Here is a 16,824-nt window from a genome sequence, read left to right on the forward strand (position 1 = left end):
CTTTCAGAACATTGGCTACCTGAAAGGCGTAAGAGGTGTCCTTTACAAATGAAAAGATTAAAAACCACTGACCTCTGATTCACCCCTAGGATTTGCCAAAGTTCAAGTTTATCCAATTACTATATTGAATGATTCTCTTAGACCTAGTTTTTCCTCAGAAAAAAATACAATATGGAGTAAATAAATACAGACCAAGCATTATTCCTTATGTTCCTATATCTGATAATGGAGGCCAAAACAGAATTTTCTGTATAATTATAACTTCGAGGACATGGCCTCAAAGTAGTTATAAAATAACTTCGATACAGTTTCCACTTACAAGATCTAAGTTTAGAAACAGCTCAACTAGGGAGTGGTTGCCCCTACTTCAAGACCTCATTTCTTTCTATGTTGCCTTTAAACTCAGAGCCCAATTGATGTCTTCAAAGTAGGATTTCATTTTTAAAATTACATTTCTGTCTCTCTCGATGTTCCAAGAGTATATATTGTTCCATAAGCTGAGGTACATCACCTGTAGTGATGCTTGCTGATTGCTAGGACTGAAATGAAGACAAAACTGAACCATATAGTTTGAGAGTGAGAGATTGGTGCCAGAGTGAGAGAAAATGCAGTGTTGCACCGTGATGGTTCCAGAACTTCTCTGGGACAGGTTCTCCTCCTACCCAGCTGAGCTCTAGGATCTCATAAGTGACACCAGTAGTTGCCATTTGAGCTAGCAGAACAGCTGAGATGGGCATGGGGTGGGGGGGACACCTCAACCTGCCCAGGGAGATCCAGGCTGGCCATCTCCAGACTCTTGTTCTCCCCTTACTTGGAAACTCAGCAGCTGGAGGAGATTTTTTTTTTAAATAAATTTATTTATTTGGCTGTATTGGGTCTTCCTTGCTGCGCGCATGATTTCTCTAGCTGCGGAGAGCGGGGGCTACTCCTCGTTGCGGTGTGCTGTCTTCTCATTGTGGTGGCTTCTCTTTGTTGTGGAGCACCAGCTCTAGGCGCGTGGGCTTCCGTAGGTGTGGCATGCAGGCTCAGTAGTTGTGGTTCGTGGGCTCTAGAGCGCAGGCTCTGTAGTTGTGGCACAGGGCCTTAGTTGCTCCGCGGCATGTGGGATCTTCCCAGACCAGGGCTCCGAACCCGTGGTCCCTGAATTGGCAGGCGGATTCTTAACCACTGTGCCACCAGGGAAGTCCAGGCGGATTGTTAACCACTGCGCACCAGGGAAGTCCCTTGGAGTAGATTTTTTATTTTCCAGTGGGTAGTATTCCAACCAGTAAGCATGCTCAGTTGGAATTCTTAACCAGTCTAGCCTTAACCTAGCTGGTTTTAGCCAAGATGACTTAATGTGCAAGGGACATGAGGCATTGGCGGGTGTGTGTGTGTGGGGATATCTCTGGAAAAGGTATTAGTCTGCACAGAAAGGACCCATAAAGAAATCCTGGGGCCATCTGTCTATCTGGGTGTTGCAATGGATGAATGAATAGATAAATGTTAGGAAGAACCCTGGGGTGGAGTTTGCAAGAATTGATTGATTTCCAATCCTTATGCTCATTATAGAGCAGACACGGTTTAACTCATTCTAAAAATTTCTAACTTTTTACCTATAGTCTATTGCACTGGTTTCTGATCAAATGACTTCTGTTTCTTAACCATAGAAATATAACCAAGTATGTTGAGAGCTCTAGATTAGGAGTTAGGAGGCAGGTTCTTGCCTGGCTGTACCACTCACTAGCTGTCTAACCATCAACAAGCCCTTAATTTCTCTGAGTCTTAATTTCCCATCTGTTAAATGATGAGGCTCCACTCAAAGGGCCTTGGTCTCTTCTGGCCCTGACATTTGTGATTCAAACAACTGGAAATCTTTCTGAAGATTTTCACTTGAATTTTCTACACGTGTCACTCCTTCCTTTACTTCCCCAGTATGCCTTTATTATTTTCCCCCCAGTGAAACCGAGATGCTGCTTCTGGATGTTTCTTAAAGAATAAATCTCTGAGTTTTCGTCCAGATGATTGTATTCTGCATATGGCTGCTAACCAATTGGCTGAAATACATTCCTCCGGATAGGCCACGCTCCCCCGCGGTGTCTCAGTACAGTTACCCTCCCCCTCCCCGGAGAGGGCTCCCCCCATCCATTAGCCCATTAGCTCCACACATTCGGAGCCAGCCGGGCGCAGCGCCGCTCCTCCTGACACAAGATTGTCCTCCCCTTCAAGCAGCCAGCCTGCCTGTCCTACGCAGGCAGGAGATCCGAGAACCCTCTTCTCTCTCATGTTTATGAGTAACGAAATAGCGGACTTTCCCCCTTCTTTTTGTGAAGACAGTCCTTGAAGCTGTGACTGTAACTTTTTTTTTTCATATGAGCCAAGATTATGGTCCCGTAACCCAATTAGTGTCATTTGGTGGTGGTCCAAGTGCTTCCCCTGCACGAGTTTTAATTTGGGGACCCCCGGAGGCTGCACTCCACATCTGTAGCTGGCCTGTCCTTCCTCTCCCCTTATTTGCTCGAGGTTTATGGGAGGATTAGCTGTGTGGTCTGGGAGGCGGCTGCTTCTCTTTCATCCGCACTGCTCTCGAGCCGCCGAGGAGCCTTTTACTTTTCATCAAGCCCTGGCACCTGGAAGACAGGCAGCCGGGGTGACTGGAATGAATCAGTGGATGCCCTGCAGGCCCCGAGGGGCGAGGCCCTGCTAGCGTGGGGGAGGGGAGGACGGGGGGAAGCTGCGTTCGAGGGGAGCAGCTCACCATCCCGCCAGGCTGGGCCAAGCTGGGATCCAGAGCGCAGGTCGCAGAGCAACCCCACACCCCGCCCCCACTCCCTGGCTGGCGAGGACTGGCGAGGGCTCGGGGCGCTCATTGTGCAGGCAGCTGGCACCAGCTGGGAAGGGGAATTAGCATAACAAAGAGCCGGAGCGAGCGCCGCGCGGCCCGGCTGGGGCTCTGCGGAGAGCCCCGGGCTCGGAGAAGCCGCGCTGTCATCAGCAGCGCAGCCCGGGCCGCGGGGCCGGAGACCCTCGGAGCTGCAGGGCGGGACCCCATTGCAGACGACCGCGCCAGCGCGAGGTCGGTCAGCGTCCCGGCCGCCGGGCTCGCAGGGAGAAATCAGTGCGTGTGGGTGTGAGTGCCCGTGACAACGTGAGTGGGCGTGTGTGTGTGTGTGCGCGCGCGCGCGCGCGCCTGTGTCGGGATGCTGTGGGTCCCTCTGACTGTGCGTGAGTGTGTGCATGGGCGTGCATGTGACTGTGGGCATGTGAAGAGGCCACCTGCAGACTGGAGGGGACCCACTAGCTCCCTTCGCTCCCTCCCAACCTAGGCCTCTTTGTTTATTCCTTCCCTGGAGAGGAAGGGAATCACCGGTTCTTAACTCTGGCGGCCCCGTGGAACCCCCTGGGGAGCTTTTACAAAGCCCCCGGCCCCCAACTCGCGAATAACAGGCCCCTGCGGGGGTCTCCAGCGCGATGTCTCCTAATCCGCCCTCGCGGATTCCGACCCGCCCCTGGGGTGAGAACAGGTGAGGACTGGCTGACCCGCCCGCCAGCCAGCGACCGAGGAAGCAAGGACCTCCGAGCCCTGCGTTTAGGGCCTCGAATCTTTGCCTTCGCCTTCACTGGCTGAGGTCAAGTGCACGTTCCTCCCGCACTAGCGCTTGGGTCTCAAGCTTCCGACTGGGGAACTTCATCTCAGTGTTTGCATATAATCCTTAGAGCTGCCCGTGAGAAGAAAACTGTAGGGAAACTAAGGCTCCGTTAAGTGTCACAAAAGGTCACAAAGCAGTAATTCGGCCGACCGAATTGGAGCCCAGGGCTGTGGGACTCGAAGCCCACGTTCTTTCCACTGTGACATTAAACAACAACAAAAACAAACACCGCTGTTTAATGCGCAGCAGACCTCAAGCTGACCAGGTCCCTGCAAGGACCCATGGCCCGAGAAGGCAGACACAGGCCGGACGACGTCCCTAGAAAATGCCCAGGGCCTCTCCTCAAGCCCCGATTTCTGCGCCACCTTCGACCTGATCGCCCCTTCCCCGCTCTGCCCGGCTCTCGGTACAGCCCCCCGCAGACTCCGGCCCCCAGCCCCCTCCCTACGGGAAGGGAAAATGACGGCACAAGGCATTGGCCGCCATCCGGGAGCTGTCGGCAACTGCGCAGCCAGGGGCGGAGGGGCGGGGGCTGGAGGGAGAGAGCGCTGCAGCCGGGGACCGGGGGACCGGGGGACCAGGGAGCTACACCTCCGCGCCTCGGGCCCAGCGCCTGGGTCTCGCCTCGCTGCACCGCGCCCGCTTCTTCCTTGCGGGCGCCGGGCGCCTTTGAGGCTCCTCACGCGTTCCGTGACAGAAGTCCCTGGCCTCGGCTGCCTGCACAGCCCTCCCGGAGAGGGAGGGGAGGCGAACTGAACGAGCTGCGGGGCTCTGCCAGTCCCAAGCTTCCGCACTACCCGGAGGTGTGCATTTCCACAAGCGCAGCCTGTTTTCGGGCGCCTTAGCATCGCCAAGATCTAGAGCCGAAAAGGCCTCCCTCTCAGGCCACCGGGGCCCACTCAGGCTTCTCACCGTCTGGGAGACCAAGGCCCCTGGGAGATGAAGTAAATCTCCAAGTTTCGCCGCCCTCTGTCTGCCTGCCCAGCTTTGCTCAGCTGCACAGACTCTTTGATAGGCAAACCCCGGTGCTTACTTACCAGGGCCATAGTCTATAGTAAGAACCCCAGTGCCGAGGAAAGGAGCGGCACTAGGAATGCAGGCAGCAGCTGCTCTTGGAGGTGTCCTGGAGAGGAAGAGGGTTGAAACCCTGGGCCTCTAGCCTGAGTGCCACCCCATCTGAGTTAAGGAGTGCGGCAGGCGAACTGATGGTCTAAAGGGGATGGTGGTGGCTGCTGTTATTAAGAGTTCAGAATTCTCCTACGTTCTAACAACTGCGTTCATTCTCAATACATGGTTTCTTAATAATCATTTTAATTAGAAAAAAGCTGTCTTATTAAAGCTAATTAAAGGCAATTTGGGAGCCTTATTTTCATACAATCATAAAATTAGAGAAACAAGAGGCTGGAGAAATGGGGAATGTCTCAGCCTTTCTGCAGAAGGGGGCAGGGGGGAGCTGGGAAGGGAGATGCTAGCTCCAAGCCAGGCCTGCAGGACAGGAGTGTCGGGTGGATGCACAGAAGACCCCAGATTTGGGTGGCCTCATATTGTGCTGGGGGACAGCTGTGGGGAGGGATCCTCTGTCCACATTTCTCCAACTGGAGCCTCAGAGTCCCCTGACCGTCTCCCTCTGTCCCATAATGAGCCAGTTTTCTCCCTCTAATTATCTTTAAATTGGAAATGAACTACCATTACAGCCCTGATTTACCCCAGACCTCACCTCTTCTCAAAAGCTCCCCATCTGTCTCCAGGCATTCCTTCCTTCCCCATCCATTCTATGGCTGATTGTCCAAAATCACCAGGCTAGCAGTTTCCTTCACCTCTCAGGCCTCTCAGTGCCCTGCAGACTTCAGCCCAGGCTGTTTGCCCAACCCCACCTCCTGCTCTCTGCAGGGAAGCGTCTGCTCCAGCCACTGTTGTCTTCTCAGTATCCTCTCCTGCTGATCCGCTCCTTCCCGTCGCCCAGCCCTCACCCCTGCTTCACCCTTAGCCTCGGATAACCTTGCCCTGTCCTCACTTATGCAAAGAGTAACTTTCCCTCAAGGCCAATTCAAGGTCATTTTTTTAAATTTTATATTATTTTATTTTTTATACAACAGGTCCTGATTAGTCATCAACTTTATACACATCAGTGTATACATGTCAATCCCAATCACCCAGTTCAGCACACCACCATCCCCCCCCAACTGCTTTCCCCCCTTGGTGTCCATACGTTTGTTCCCTACATCTGTGTCTCAATTTCTGCCCCACAAACTGGTTCATCTGTACCATTTTTCTAGGTTCCAAATATATGTGTTAATATACGATATTTGTTTTTCTCTTTCTGACTTACTTCACTCTGTATGACAGTCTCTAGATCCATCCACGTCTCAACAAATGACCCAATTTCGTTCCTTTTTAAGGCTGAGTAATATTCCATTGTATATATGTACCACATCTTCTTTATCCATTCGTCTGTTGATGGGCATTTGGGTTGCTTCCATGACCCGGCTATTGTAAATAGTGCTGCAATGAACATTGGGGTGCATGTGTCCTTTTGAATTCTGGTTTTCTCTGGGTATGTGCCCAGTAGTGGGATTGCTGGATCATATGGTAATTCTATTTTTAGTTTTTTAAGGAACCTCCATACTGTTCTCCACAGGGGCTGTATCAGTTTACATTCTCACCAACAGTGCAAGAGGGGTCCCTTTTCTCCACACCCTCTCCAGCATTTGTTGTTTCTAAATTTTCTGATGATGCCCATTCTAACTGGTATGAGGTTATACCTCATTATTGTAGTTATGATTTGCATTTCTCTAATAATTAGTGATGTTGAGCAACTTTTCATGTGCCTCTTGGCCATCTATATGTCTTCTTTGGAGATATATCTATTTAGGTCTTCTGCCCATTTTTGGATTGGGTTGTTTGTTTTTTTAATATTGAGCTGCATGAGCTGTTTATCTATTTTGGAGATTAATCCTTTGTCCCTTGATTCGTTTGCAAATATTTTCTCCCATTCTGAGGGTTGTCTTTTGGTCTTGTTTATGGTTTCCTTTGCTGTGCAAAAGCTTTGAAGTTTCATTAGGTCCCATTTGTTTATTTTTGTTTTTATTTCCATTACTCTAGGAGGTGGATCAAAAAAGATCTTGCCATGATTTATGTCAAAGCGTGTTCTTCCTATGTTTTCCTCTAAGAGTTTTATAGTGTCCAGTCTTACATTTAGGTCTTGAATCCATGTTGAGTTTATTTTTGTGTATGGTGTTAGGGAGTGTTCTAATTTCATTCTTTTACATGTAGCTGTCCAGTTTCTCCAGCACCACTTATTGAAGAGACTGTCTTTTCTCCACTGTATATCCTTGCCTCCTTTGCCATAGATTAGTTGACCATTGGTGCGTGGACTTATCTTTGGGCTTTCTATCTTGTTCCATTGGTCTATGTTTCTGTTTTTGTGCCAGTACCATATTGTCTTGATTACTATAGCTTTGTAGTATAGTCTGAAGTCAGGGAGTCTGATTCCTCCAGCTCCGTTTTTTTCCCTCAAGACTGCTTTTGCTATTCAGTGTCTTTTGTGTCTCCACACAAATTTTAAGATTTTTTGTTCTAGTTCCGTAAAAAATGCCATTGGTAATTTGATAGGGATTGCATTGAATCTGTAGATTGCTTTGGGTAGTAGAGTCATTTTCACAATATTGATTCTTCCAATCCAAGAACATGGTATATCTCTCCATCTGTTGGTATCATCTTTAATTTCTTTCGTCAGTGTCTTGTAGTTTTCTGCATAAAAGTCTTTTGTCTCCCTATGTAGGTTTATTCCTAGGTATTTTATTCTTTTTGTTGCAGTGATAAATGGGAGTGTTTCCTTAATTTCTCTTTCAGATTTTTCATCATTAGTGTATAGGAATGCAAGAGATTTCTGTGCATTAATTTTGTATCCTGCAACTTTACTAACTTCATTGATTAGCTCTAGTAGTTTTCTGGTGGCATCTTTAGGACTGTATATGTATAGTATCATGGCATCTGCAAACAGTGACGGTTTTACTTCTTCTTTTCCAATTTGCACTCCTTTTATTTCTTCTTCTTCTCTGATTGCTGTGGCTAGGACTTCCAAAACTCTGTTGAATGATAGTAGTGAGAGTGGCCATCCTTGTCTTTTTCTTGATCTTGGAGGAAATGCTTTCAGTTTTTCACCATTGAGAACGATGTTTGCTGTGGGTTTGTCCTATATGGCCTTTATTACGTTGAGGTAAGTTCCCTCTATGTCTACTTTTGGGAGGTTTTTTTAATCATAAATGGGTGTTGAATTTTATCAAAAGCTTTTTCTGCATCTATTGAGGGGATCATATGGTTTTTATTCTTCAATTTGTTAATATGGTGTATCACATTGATTGATTTACGTATATTGAAGAATCCTTGCATCCCTGGGATATATCCCACTTGATCATGGTGCATGATCCTTTTAATGTGTTGTTGGATTCTCTTTGCTAGTATTTTGTTGAGGATTTTTGTGTCTACATTCATCAGTGATATTAGTCTGTAATTTTCTTTGTTTGTAGTGTCTTTGTCTGGTTTTGGTATCAGAGTGATAGTGGCCTCACAGAATGAGTTTGGGAGTGTTCCTTCCTCTGCAATTTTTTGGAAGAGTTTGAGAAGGATGGGAGTTAGCTGTTCTCTGAATGTTTGGTAGAATTCACCTGTGAAGCCATCTGGTCCTGGACTTTTGTTTGTTGGAAGATTTTTAATCACAGTTTCAATTTCATTACTTGTGATTGGTCTGTTCATATTTTCTATTTCTTCCTGGTTCAGTCTTGGAAGGTTATACCTTTCTAAAAATTTGTCCGTTTCTCCCAGGTTGTCCATTTTATTGACATAGAGTTGCTTGTAGTAGTCTCTTAGGTTGCTTTGTATTTCTGCAGTGCCTGTTGTAACTTCTCCTTTTTCATTTCTAATTTTATTGATTTGAGTCCTCTCCCTCTTTTTCTTGATGAGTCTGGCTAATGGTTTATCAATTTTGTTTATCTTCTCAAAGAACCAGCTTTTAGTTTTATTGATCTTTGCTCTTGTTTTGTTTGTTTCTGTTTCATTTATTTCTGCCCTGATCTTTATGATTTTTTTCCTCCTGCTGACTTTAGGTTTTGTTTGTTCTTCTTTCTCTAGTTCCTTTAGGTGTAAGGTTAGATTGTTTATTTGAGATTTTTCTTGTTTCTTGAGGTAGGCTTGTATAGCTATAAACTTCCCTCTTAGAACTGCTTTTGCTGCATTCCATAGGTTTTGGATCATCGTGTTTTCATTGTCATTTGTCTTTTGTTATTTTTTGACTTCCTCTTTGATGTCTTCAGTGATCTCTTGGTTATTTAGTAATGTATTGTTTAGCCTCCATGTGTTTTGTCTTTTTTATGTTTTTTTCCCCTGTAATTCATTTCTAACCTCATAGTATTGTGGTCAGAAAAGATGCTTGATATAGTTTCAATTCTCTTAAATTTACTGTGGCTTGATTTGTGACCCAAGATGTGATCTATCCTGGAGAATGTTTTGTGCACACTTGAGAAGAAAGTGTAATCTGCAGTTTTTGGATGGAAAGTCCTATAAATATCAATTAAATCTATCTGGTCTATTGTGTCATTTAAAACTTCTGTTTCCTTATTAATTTTCATTTTGGATGATCTGTCCATTGGTGTAAGTGAGGTGTTAAAGTCCCCCACTATTATTGTGTTACTTTCCTTTTCCTCTCTTATAGCTGTTGGCAGTTGCCTGATGTATTGAGGTGCTCCTATGTTGGGTGCATATATATTTATAATTGTTATATCTTCTTCTTGGATTGATCCCTTGATCATTCTGTAGTGTCCTTCCTTCTCTCTTGTAACATTCTTTATTTTAAAGTCTGTTTTATCTGATACGAGTATTGCTATTCCAGCTTTCTTTTGATTTCCATTTGCATGGAATATCTTGTTTCATCCCCTCACTTTCAGTCTGTATGTGTCCCTAGGTCTGAAGTGGGACACTTGTAGACAGGATATATATGGGTCTTATTTTTGTATCCATTCAGCAAGCCTGTGTCTTTTGGTTGGAGCATTTAATCCATTCATGTTTAAGGTAATTATCGATATGTATGTTCCTATGACCATTTTCTTAATTGTTTTGGGTTTGTTTTTGTAGGTCCTTTTCTTCTCTTGTGTTTACCACTTAGAGAAGTTCCTTTAACATTTGTTGTACAGCTGGTTTGGTGGTGCTGATTTAGCTTAGCTTTTGCTTGTCTGTAAAGCTTTTGATTTCTCCATCGAATCTGAATGAGATCCTTGCCGGGTACAGTAATCTTGGTTGTAGTTTCATCCCTTTCATCACTTTAAGTATATCATGCCACTCCTTTCTGGCCTGTAGAGTTTCTGCTGAGAAATCAGCTATTAACCTTATCATAGTTCCCTTGTATGTTATTTGTCATTTTTCCCTTGCTGCTTTCAATAATTTTTCTTTGTCTTTAAATTTTGCCAGTTTGGTTACTATGTGTCTCAGCGTGTTTCTCCTTGGGTTTATCCTGTATGGGACTCTCTGCGCTTCCTGGACTTGGGTGGCTATTTCCTTTCCCATGCTAGGGAAGTTTTCGACTATAATCTCTTCAAATATTTTCTCTGGTCTTTTCTCTCTCTCTTCTCCTTCTGGGACCCCTATAATGCAAATGCTGTTGCATTTAATGTTGTCCCAGAGGTCTCTTAGGCTGTCTTCATTTCTTTTCATTCTTTATTCTTTATTCTGTTCCGCAGCCGTGAATTCCACCATTATGTCTTCCAGGTCACGTATCCGTTCTTCTGCCTCAGTTATTCTGCTATTGATTCCTTCTAGTGTAGTTTTCATTTGAGTTATTGTATTGTTCATCTCTGTTTGTTTGTTCTTTAATTCTTCTAGGTCTTTGTTAAACATTTCTTACGTTGTCTCTATCTTTGCCTCCATTCTTTTTCCGAGGTCCTGGATCATCTTCACTATCATTATTCGGAATTCTTTTTCTGGAAGTTAGCCTATCTCCACTTCATTTAGTTATTTTTCTGGGGTTTTATCTTGCTCCTCATCTGGTACATAGCCCTCTGCCTTTTCATCTTTCATTCTGTGAATGTGGTTTTTGTTCCACAGGCTGCAGGATTGTAGTTCTTCTTGCTTCTGCTGTCTGCCCTCTGGTATATTTGTTTTTTTAAACTATTATCCTTTATGCCTGCACAGTCCAAAGCCCATCTCTGGACGCAGGTTGGAGTTGTAACAGCCTGTGCTGGCAATGGATTGGATCCTGTGGCTGATGAGCTGGCGGAAAACCAAGAAAACAGCTTTCTGGGCCAGTTGGGAAGTTCCGAAGGCTGGGAAGTCCAAGATCAAGATGCCGGCTGATTGGTCTCTAGCGAGAGCACCCTTCCTAGCTTGCAGCCAAGGTCCACATTTTGTACGAACCCTTCCCAGGCTATTATAGGCTGGTCCATGACTTATAAAATGTAATATCCCCCCCCATCTATAACGCTTTTCAGCTAGAATCTTTATATATATATATATATATATATATATATATATATATATATATATATATAATTATAAAGTCGGAATTAAACATGGGTTTTAGCATCAGAGACCTTAGTTACAATCTTGGCTTTCCATAAATTTGTGAAGTGATTTATGGGCACATCCTTGCTCTAAATATCTCGTGTCTAGTAAATGGCTTGACTTCCCTGAGCTCTGGTTTCCTCATGAGTAAGTGAGGCTAATGTTAATACCTACATCACTAAGTTATTAGGATGTGTAAATAGATAATGCATGTAAATCATTTTACGCAGTGCAGGCATATGATGCTAAGAGCTCTGTGCTCATTGTCATTGTTGATGTGGCGCACCATTCAGGGGGTATGAACAAGTACACCAAGAAGAGAGAGCCCACAGTCAAAGGGATTCCCTGGCTACCTGAACTCCTGCTAGACGCATCTCTAGGGGTTTCAGTGCCTCAGTGCCTCCCCTTCATCCCTTCTCTCCAGGGTTTCTCCAAAACCCTGGGATAGGACTCTTCTCTGGGGACCACAGGGCAGTGGTTTATGGGCACATACTTGCTACAAGCGTCTACTGTCAGAACTCAGCAGAAGAAAGACAGCAACCCTTCCTGTAAATGAACACATTCTGGCAGGGATCTAACAGTTAAAAAGAGCTCTCCAGTAAATCCTACCATAACACCGAGCATTCTTGCCTGCGCTTGAAAACATAGCTTGGGACATCTGAGGATTTTGCATAGCAGACCTTGCACCTCTCCTTATCTGTCGCTTAGGCCATGAGACAGTGAGTGGCCGTGAATGAGCAGGAGCCTTCCCTGCTGTTCACCCCTGAGCATCCTTTAGATGAAGTCTCAACCATGGCAGAACTGACCACAGAGGAAGGACAATGAACAGATCACAAGGCACTAGTGTTTAGCTGCCTATTCTCCAAGTAATTGTTTAAATAGGGCCTCTGCCTTGATAATAACTATTATCACAAGACCTTATGTTTATTAGAGTCTTCTCATCAGAAGGAAATGCAAACATATGGCATTCTGATTCTGATAAGCAGCACGCTTTCACCTACCAGGGGCTGTAATCAAAACAGAAGTGGCACACAAATTAACCAGCAGTCCCCCACATATCAGACACAGTGTATATTTTCTTCATCTCAGCCAAGAAAGGGACTCATTTCCCAACCCTGAGCATCAAGGGCTGTGTGAGCCTCACCACAGCTTCCGATGGGGCTGGGACTAGCCTGACATATATGATTAAAGCTCCGTGTTATACAGCAGCGGCTGTGTTTTCAAGGAGATAGAGGAAACCTCACAGGACCCCTGGGGCAGGACACAACACTGCTCCTCAGAAAATTCCCTTTAAAAAAGTTGTCATGAAATCCAATTAACCAGCTGGAAGGCCGGTGTGGGCAGCCCTCCTCGGGGTTAATAAATAATAGAACATGCCCTGTATTGGAAGGGGTCTCTCTCTTCTCTGAGCTCAGAGGCTGTGACAAGCCCTCCCCGCAGGAAGAAATGGGTACCATCCCCACCACTACCTCCTCCCTTGGTCCCTGAAACCTCAGTGGGTCCAGCAGGTATGTTCCCCTAGACAGAGGCCGCAACATCCCAGGGGGCATCTCCTCCATCCCCTCCACTGCAAGCCACAAGTTCCTCAACCCAGCCCTGAGAGTAAGGGAATGATGGGGGCTTGTCTTGAGGGAATCCAGCATAGGAATGGGCGCCAGGAGTTCTGGTTTTAGTTCCAGGTCTGGCCCATTCTCAGATAAGCTCTGCAGAGGCTCCTAACCCCAGATGAACTTCATAGTGAGGCCTGTGAGGAGGGCGTAGCAGGCCCTTCCTTGCTGGTCCTCTCTCCAAAGCTGACCACCCTGGATGGGCTCTTTGCTTCACTTTTGCAGGACCAGTACTGTTCAGTAGAAATATAGTGCAAACCAGGTATGTGATTTTAAATTTTCTAGTAGCCACATCTTTTAATTTCAAAGAAACGAGTGACATTAATTTTAATAATATAGTTTATTTAACCCAAAATGTACAAAACATTATCACTTCAACGTGTAATCCATATAAAAATAATGAATGAGATATTTCATATTCTTTTTTGTTGTATATTAAGTCTTTGAAGTCTGGTGTGTATTTTATACAACACATACCACTTAGGACAAGATACATTTCAAGTACTCAATAGCCAGATGTGTCTAGGGGCTACCATACCAGACAGTGTAGTTCTGGACCCTTTGGGCCAAGGCCTGGCTGTGGGTCTAAGCCTGGATCCCCATGATCCCTTGTACAGGGAGACATGAAGCTCCCACCTGGCTCACAATCACATCCCTTCTCCTCCCTGCTGTCCGGGCACCATGTTCATGCTTCTTGGAGACCCTCAGGCCCAGCCCTCTAGTTCAAGGCCATGGGACCAGAGAAAGGCATCAAAAGCTCTGCCTCTCCCAGTGATTTCCAATGAAAACTTCCAGCACCAGGGGGTTAACATCTTGGGCTGGCCTGGCTCTGGTCCATTCTCTCCTCACATCATCCCCACTCCCCAGGAGGGGGTGGGAAGGGGCTGCAGACAGCAGTGTTCCCAGGCTGGCAAAGGCCTCTGTTAGAAGCAGAGCAGTCTTTAATCCTCTGTGCTACCAGAGAGGCGGCAAGTAAAGTCTTGTCGGGGAAAATACTGGCAGGAAGGTGAGCCACATGCCCGGGGAACTGCCAAGTCCACCACGCCCCTCCTTTGATGTCGTGCCTCGGTGCCATGCAGGCCAGGTCAAGCCTGTGACAGACACAGCCCACCCCGGGTGAGTGTGACTGGGTGTGTGAGTGTGTGTCCCAGCCTCTAATCAGGGTGCCCCTGCCTGTCTCTGCATCTCTCCAGTCTGAGAGTATCCCGGGGTAATGAGTCCTGGGTTCATGTGTTGACCCCCAAATTTAGACATGAGAAATGGGAGTGTGATGGAGAGGACCACAGGACTGGGACAGATGGCACTGTACCCATCAAGTCCATCCTTCCTCCCGGACTGCTCGTTGCCACCTTGTGGAATAGAAGTGGGTGGGTGACCACGTGACTGTCCCCACCATCAGTATGTTGAGTAGAGGGAGACGGGGGTTACAAGGAGCAGAGAGCTTTGATGGAAATGATGTTCACAGGCCTGGACTGTGGAACGTGGTGCAGCCTCAGTGAGGCCCTGGGAGTGGGGAGAGGACCATCTGTCAGTGAGAGAACACAAGTGGGGTTCAGTTCTCATACCAGGAATTTGGTGAGCTCTGGCTGGATGTCACCACCAGCCCCCAGATGTTAGAAAAGGAAAAAGTAAGCTGGCTAATTGAGCTCTCATATTATAAAATACTTTTTGGCTTATAAAACCTTTTACCTCGATTGTGGTATAATTCTCCTAACAATCCTATAACGTTGCCAGGGCAGGTATTATTATTTTTGTTTTACAGGTGAGAAAACTGTGTGGCTCAATGAAGCAAAAGACTCCTTCAAGGGGCAGCACCAAGATAAACAGGCAGACAGGCCTTTCCAGCATCCAATTCTCCAAAATCATTGCCCACAGAGACCTGAGAGCAAAGTTCTTAAAATTGGGGGGGTTTAGTTTTTTGGGGGAGTCTTGTTAAAACTTTGAATCCCCTCACTGAAAACCTGGACTTCAAATGGTCTACAACCCCCTTGAAATTTTAGAGAACGTATTATATGTCCATTTTTAGGGGTGGGGAGTAGAGACAAGAAGAAAGAGGATCAGATTTTTAACAGAGTCTATGACATCCAAAAGGTTAAGAATTAGAGAGCTGTTCCAATGCCTTCATTGAACAGATAAGGAAACTGAAGCTCAAAGAGGGCTAGTGATGTACACAGCATTTCTTGGCCTCAGGGCAGAGGTGGGACATCTGAGTCAGGCTGCTCCTTTCACTGTTCACCAAGCTAATGAGGTCTGCAGGGGCCTGAGCTAGCTGCTCATGGATCCAGGGAATCACGGCTTCGGAAGCAAGATAGAGACTAAGAATGGATGTGCCGTCTCAGCTCTACACTTTGCCACTGCACAACCATGGCCACGACTCTGCCCTCTCTGGACCTCATTTTCCCTTCCTGAACCATAGAGAGAGGTATCCCCTGACTCCTTACTTCTGAGGATCAGTGTGAGGATACAAAGGTAGGAAACACAATGGAACTCCAGAGATGCAGGACAGTGGAGGGAAGAACAGAGGGAAGCAAGTGGATGTGGACCCCGGTTGAAGAGGCCAGGGCTGGGCACTCGATAAATGAGATAGGTTTGTTTTAGAGTCCCACTTCATTCCCTGGGACTAAATTTCCCCTGGGATGAGCCCCTTCCCTTGCACTGTGTAGCAAAATTCTCCTCAAACTTTGCCCCTGAATCATCTGTATTATCGGAGTCCTTCTTTGTAAAACAAAACAAAACAAAAAAGCGGTAATCTTCTCCATCTGGTTAAGTATAATGAGATTTTTTAAGGATATTGGGAGGACTGAAAAAATAGACTCCAGCTGAATTTCTAGGACAACTCCCAGAGCCACACTGCAGACCTGGCTGCCACGGGAGCTGCTGCCCCTGTCAGGAGCAGGAAGCTGCTAGCTCCGACCCATACTGTGCCTGCTGCAATCTGATGCCAGCAAAAAAGTATGACCCCTGCTACATCCCTGTCTTTAGGTAACTCTGTTCTCAGTCAAAAGTGCATCTGATGGGTAGAACTTAAAGCCCTTACCTGCCCCCTCACAGCAAGGGAAACTGGAAAACCTGGGCAGTTTCATTTTGTGTTACTTTTCTTGGGGAAGTAGGATGTATGCTCTGAAGAACTATTAAAATATCAAGAGGGTGTCTAAAAGATTTGAGCAACCACAAATAACATATATCTATGATAGTGCCCCTTGGGATGCTGGGGACATAGTCCCAAGAGGTTTGCTACAAGAATTAAGTTTTTTGAGGTCTCTCATTTTAATTTAAATATTTTTTGAAAATTCATGAAAATTCTGTATTATATGTGAATATATCTCAATCTATCTACCTATATAGACATAGGTATGTATATATGTCTACCACAGCACACACATATACTACTCATAAGTACACACACACACACGTACTCTATATGTATATATATATGTGTATATATATATATGTTTGATTTAGCATAGTAATCATATTTCTCCTAAAATCTTCAAATAGAATTGAGATGCTGAGGGAGATATTTGAAGCTAATTTTCTGGTTGCCTAAAACCTCAGCTGCACACACACCTAGGCCCTGAAAGATTTTAGGAAGGGAGGATAGCAAAATGTCCAGGTTTATCTGGAACAGTCCTGGTTTATGCTTGTGGGCCGGCATAATTATTAATAACATCCCTTTCCCTCTCCCAAATGTCCCCATTTTGATGAGAAATGGTATGGTCGTTTTATTCTTGGGGGACACCTGACAGGTCTTTGGCCTCTTGGATGTGCTGGCAGAGATATCATTGCAGCCTGACCCAGCAATCCCAGTGGCTGGGTTTGAATCCCTTGGGGAAAACTTAGCAGTCCGTCAATTTGTCTTTATGCTCCTACTATCAGATGTTGGAGATCCAGGCCCTGCCTCACCACCCTGGACTAGTCAAGCTGAGACCTCTGGGGATGTGGGCTTCTAACTCCTGCTCTCTAAGAGCTAAGAATGTGCAGCTCATAGACTCTCATACTCAGCCTGTTGTCCTATTGTCCTTGCCAAGCCATGGCCA

This window comes from Delphinapterus leucas, chromosome 1 (genome assembly GCF_059928025.1).
Source record: "Delphinapterus leucas isolate spDelLeu-1000000601 "Yukka" chromosome 1, BTC_Dleu_Yukka2, whole genome shotgun sequence".
Taxonomy (NCBI): domain Eukaryota; kingdom Metazoa; phylum Chordata; class Mammalia; order Artiodactyla; family Monodontidae; genus Delphinapterus; species Delphinapterus leucas.